Genomic DNA, 6,121 nt, shown 5'->3' with positions numbered 1-6,121 from the left:
AAGGTACTTGCCTGGCCAGAGGTTCTGGTTAGTCATCCCAACCAAAAATGCAAGAAAGTCTCAATAGATCACGGTACTCATCGGGTTTGAATCTCATCAGGGTTTTGCAAAAATGTGACATAAGATCTACAACATTTAGCTACGGACTACTTGGATGTGTGGGTACATCTCTTGCAAGAATGAATTGAAGAGGTCAGAGAATTCTAAAAAAAGAGCTATAATTACAGACAATAACTCTTTTTTGATGTTGGATTTAGTTTTGTTTTAATTGCAAGAACGGCCCACTCTGTAGCCACTTTTAACACTTAGAAAGCTTCACAAAAGTGAGGACCAGTATAACTGACATAAGAAGCAGGGCCGGTGCAGGATGGGAAGGGTTGAGAACAATGTAGGGCTCGTTTGATTCGCAGGAAAAGAATGGGGGAAAGTGTAGTCAACGGAAAAGTAATGAGATGCCTCTTGTTTGATTGGAGTTTTCGAAGAAGAGAAACGAAAAAATTGTATTCCCATGGGAATATGATTCCCACATTTCATGGAAAAGTCTTTCTTATGAGAAACATACTTTCCCATGAGGTGGGAATCACTCTATTTTTATTTTTTTCTAAAAAGATCCTTCAGCATTAAAGAAGTATTAAAGAGTCATTAAAGACCTAATTTTTATTAAAGGCATAATAGGAATTATACATAGCTTTTCTAGAAAAGTGGATGGTCAACAAACATAAGTACTTTAAAAATTTATCATTTTTCCATGGTCAACCAAACATGCCAAAAGTACTTTTCTAGGCATCCTCTTCCTAGGAATATATTTTCCAGAAATCATATTTTTAGGAGAGAAAATGCTTCTCGCGAACCAAATGAGCCCGTAAAGAAAAGTAGAGGGAAATGACAAAAGAAAAGGAAGCATAGAGAAGATAGAGGAAATAAATAAAGAAGAAAGAAAGAGAAATAAATGGAGGAAGAGGACGGAGGAGGAATAAACTCGAAGCTTTTTATCTGGACTTTCTGCAAACAAACAAACAAAAAAAAGCTGTCCCCTTGCATGCTAAAGAGAGACTCATTCTATTAAATCAAGAGTTTGAGTCATTTCAGTACTCTCATGGTATAAAAAAGAAGGACAAAAACAAATGCACGCTTTTCAGCCAAATCACTAATTCCTGCATGTTGGAAGATAAAAGTAACGGAATCTTCAAATTCTGATTGCCCTTTTTCTCCCTAGATTTCTCACTTGAAATCACTTCTTTCTGCAGGCATTGGCAAACTTGCCATCCACATAACTTTGCAGTATTTTCTTCCCTATATTTGCCTTAGTAGATATAACATTTTTGAACACATCTTATCAACAGTTGAAGTCACTAGTTGCCAACCCCGTTCTTAAAATATATCTGATGCTACACAATAAATCATTTTCTAAGTCAAGCCCAAACATCATGGCATACCAAGCTATCAAATAGACTTTAACAATGAGGCATCCATGCACTCTTCACAGTACACAAGCAAAACAGATGACACTCATATTTCAATGTTCAACAACGAATTATCCATATCCAAAATAATGGAATTCAAATGGCTAGTGAGATAACGCTAATTTCAGGACCAATCTAAGATGATAAGATAGTATATGCACATCTTCTATAATTTCATACCTGTCACTCTGAATGGCAGGTAAAAATATATTCTCAGATTGTGGAAGAAGCTTGGATAGTATAGCAGCATAGGAAAATTCTACAAATGAAATGAACCCGAATACAATAAAGATTAATCCCCAAAAATGATTTGCTTTCAAATGGACAGGTAATGATATTGACTGTCCTGACATGTTTCTCCAGTCCTTCACAATACTATCTCAGCAGAAAAGCTCCACTCATTGTCACTTTAACACCATAAGTAGCACTCTGTTACTCCATACTGCTGATGATAAGAAATAAATAGTTATGATTTTCATGTTAAAAAGAAAAAATCTAAGTTAAGAGCGACCTAACCCATTCACCGCAAGAAAAAAATCATAATGCTAACTGGTTGGATACTGCAAGCAGCTTTTTGAAGTACTTTAAAATCACAATATTATATGAGACTATGAATTATAGAGCTTGACATATATGCATTGTGGTTTCGCCAAAAAAACTCAAACATGACAACGGCACGATAATGCGATACGACGACAACACAGCGGTTGTTATTTGTCAAGGAACTCCAAAAAGAACTCGAGTTCTTGATGCTATCACTTGGAAATTGAGACAGTCGAGTTTTACATAAGAACAAAAAAAAAGAAATAGAAAAGAACAAAATATCAAAGCATAAACAAATAAAAGCAACAAAATGAATAAACAAGAAGATTAATAGTACTAAAGAGGATTGATCGACCAGCCCTCCTTGATTTAATGTCAAACTAAATAGGATTCAAAATCTTTTAGTAAAAGGGCACATGATTAATAGTACTTTGAGAGTCAGAGTTCTCTTTGATCAAAACATGGGATGGAGAGAACTAGTCCAGCAAGCACAGTAGTCCACACATTGATGGTGGTTGTAATTGCATGAGCCCCGTTGCATATCACAAAATAGTATGATTTATAAACCATGCGACATCATCCAATCATGGCTATATCGTGCAATACATATATGGTCTTAATACAAATTCAAACTTGAAACTAGGGGGGATCTGGATACAAATTTCAGTGCTAAAAAATCAAAATAATATAATATAAGATAAATTTATTACCATTATAACGACTAATAGCTTGATAGAAGAATATCATTATTTGAGCCTTGCTTGATGTGCAGTATTCCGCCTTTTTTTCTTTTAAGAGTACTCAGTGGCCTACCTAATTTCAGGAAAAAAGAGCATTTTAATCGTGTGACGGGCGAGTTACTCCTAAAACTTTGGCACGTGATTCAACCTCTCGGTGTAGTAAAACTCACTTTAGAATCCTATATGGTCCTTCCTGTAGTAGCCAAAGTAATCCACATTGAGTTCAGTGACTTCTTGGATCACAACTCCTCCTAATTAGGATATTTAACTCTTACTAAATCAAAATTAAAGATGAAAAAATGCCAACTTCTCTATCTTGTGACTAAACTAGGTTGCTTTGCTTGGAAGCTGATCTTTCCATTCAATCTGAAGAGATTCAATCCTTCTACTCCTAGTTTCTGTAACCTTCCTCTTGATGATGCAGCCCTGTTAGTTTTCCTGTTCCATCCATAGGCCATCCATAGCTGGTAGCACCGATTTCTAGCCGTGGTCTTCTTTGATCAAAGATCTTAGCAACCTGCTTCCGCATATGGACTCCATGGTAAGGCCACTCCTTGCCATTATTTCCCTTTGATGATAGTCATGACAACTCCCTTGCCAACTCAATCTTTGTTAATCGCCCAATGGAACTAAAGGACAAGAGTTTAGCTTCTTATAAGTGGTATTGACTTTTTGTATCATCACCAACACAAACTTATTGTGGGTATTATGATGTTACTTCATCTAGATAAAAGTCATAAGTTCTATATTCCTTATGTCCTTGAAGCATTGGACATAAACTCCTTTCCATCCTTTATGAGTTGAAACTTTTTTTCCCACCAATAAAATATTGTATCTTGATCCTAGGTAAAAACTCCCAAGTGTGACTTGTCAGATATCCAAAAAAATTGCTTCGCATGTCACCTCATCAATATATCTCTCAGTTATTGCAAATTTGTAGATAAACTGCTTAGTGATCTTTATCTCAATATTTTTTTGAATTCAATCAAAAGGGTAGAGATGCGGATGAGGCTTGATCAGCAACCCTAACTTTTCAACTTAACTTTCAAATATGAGGTTTTTTTTGGCTTTTGGGACTATAATAACTTTGATAGTACATTGCTTCACCTAAATCCTTAAGTAGAAGAGCTTCTCTCGCACCTTTAGATCTGCCTCAATTACTGTCTTGGGCTTTCTTACCATCTGCCTTAATTTTGAGTCTCTTTGCTTAACCTCAGGTAGTTCCTCAATCTCAGACATATTGAGCACACTTTTCCTTTCTTCGACTGCAACTCGGTTTGCAACACTTCTCCTTAATATGCACATTGATTCTACAATAGTTACACTAATTTTTCTAAATTATGTTGTCTTGCTTCTTGCTATGTTCCCTTTATATTTTCCACCACTTATCACTCTTCTTGTCTTTTCTAGGCTGGTACTTCTTCTTGATTTCTACAACCTTCATGCTAGCTTCACTAATATTGTCAACTTTGAGGAGCTTCAGCTTCTTTTGGATGCTATTATGGAGAGCTTTGATGTACTTCATGAAAATAGCATGATCATCGATGAAGATTCCAAGTAAGACAGCTTACTTGTAAAACTAATTAGCGTAATCCTAGATCATATTTGCCGTAGGTACTACCACTAATTCATTGATCTTCCTGATGGCCGATTGAGTAGAATTGCTTTTTGATCAAGTCCTTGAACTTGCTCCAGTCATATTAAAGATGTGGTTGTTTCTCATATACAAACTTCACTAGGTAAAAGTATGGTTGGAAAGCTGGAGACAGGCAAAGCTTCCTTTTGGACACTTATATTTCTATAAATGGTAAAGTAGATCTCTAACTAGTCTAGCCTCTATACATCGACAGTTTCATCATATATAGGAATCTCGATTCAAGCTTTGGCTTTGAAAGGTTGGAGAGGGGGATTCTCAGTGCCCCCTAGTTGCTTATCGTTCTCACTAAATTGTATATACTCGTCTCTAGACGTAGAAAATAGCTTTGCTACAAGACCTAATGGTACTTGTGTTGAAGGTGTGACCAATTAAGATACGATTCCAGTTAGGTGGACAATATTCTCCTCCATTTGTGTGAGATATTTCTTCATCTCATCATCCATTTAGGTAGAATTAGTAGCCATCCTCATCTTTGTCCTTTAATATACTTTAAGTATTGATAGCCTTCTCTAGTCTGCTTGTATCGTATGTGCATTTGGACCATATGCTAAGATTCTCACAGAACTAGAGGATCGAAGCTCTAATACCAACTTAATCCGATCGGAGATAAGATATAATTTCTCAACTTGTTCAATTCGAATCTCTTGCAATTTTTTTTAAAAAAAAAGTAGAAAAATGGGTGAAAGTAAGATTTCCATCTTCTTTTCTTTCATTAATGAATTACAAACCGAGATGCATATACTCTCTTTTTATATCAGTGAGATCCCTCCTTCCATAATTCAGTCGGATCTCTCTTTTGGTTAAAAAAAGATATTCTAGAAATAGACATGACTAATAACAATAATTATAAAAAAGTTAAAATTTTATAGTGGTAGATCTCGACTTCTACGTCGACTTTGTCTGTAACTGCTTCGCCTAATTCTTACTGAGTGGAGAGATATGCTCGATCAAAGTCATTCCTAAAAAAGCTTTAATTGATCTGTTTTGAGATTCAAAAATTTAAATTTAGTTCTAATTATTCGGTACACCACATCCTTTAGGATGTGGCAGTATATTATAGAGCTTGAGAAATTACCTATTTTTTTTTAAAAAAAGAGCATCTCAATTGGATATCGTACAAGCAAGTTTTGGTATGATTTGGCTTCTCGATGTGGCAAATCTCGCTCCTAGACCTTGTTCAATCCTTTTTATAGTAGTCAAAGTAGTTCACATCGAGTCTGGTAATCATCCTGCATCGATTATCAATCATAACAATTATATTAGATTGTTTGTATGAGCAAACTATGTAAACATGTATATACATACACACAAGTATTTTAGTATATATGCGTAGGTGCATGTATGCATTTGTTGATGCATGTATCTGTACATTTACATGGTAAACATAAGCATGCATATTATATATACATGTATGTGCATATATATACATATGTTGGTACATGTATTTGTTTGTATAGGTTTGTGTTTATGTATGTATAGTATATGAATATATCTATATGTAGTTATATGTATACATGTATTTACATAAAAGACTTATTTGATTCACAAGAAAAGAAGGAGGGGGGAAATAGGGTCAACTGAAAAATGGAGAGATGCCTCATGTTTGATTAGAGTTTTCAAAGGAGAGAGATAAAAAATTAGTTTTTCTATGAGAATAAATTTCCATATTTCATAAAAAAGAAATCGATGTAGGATATGAAAAAGTTTAATTTCCACTG

This window comes from Phoenix dactylifera, chromosome 8 (assembly GCF_051530095.1).
Source record: "Phoenix dactylifera cultivar Ajwa chromosome 8, Ajwa_hap1_PhDact_Kaust_v1.1, whole genome shotgun sequence".
NCBI lineage: Eukaryota > Viridiplantae > Streptophyta > Magnoliopsida > Arecales > Arecaceae > Phoenix > Phoenix dactylifera.
Note: the sequence above shows the minus strand (reverse complement) of the source record.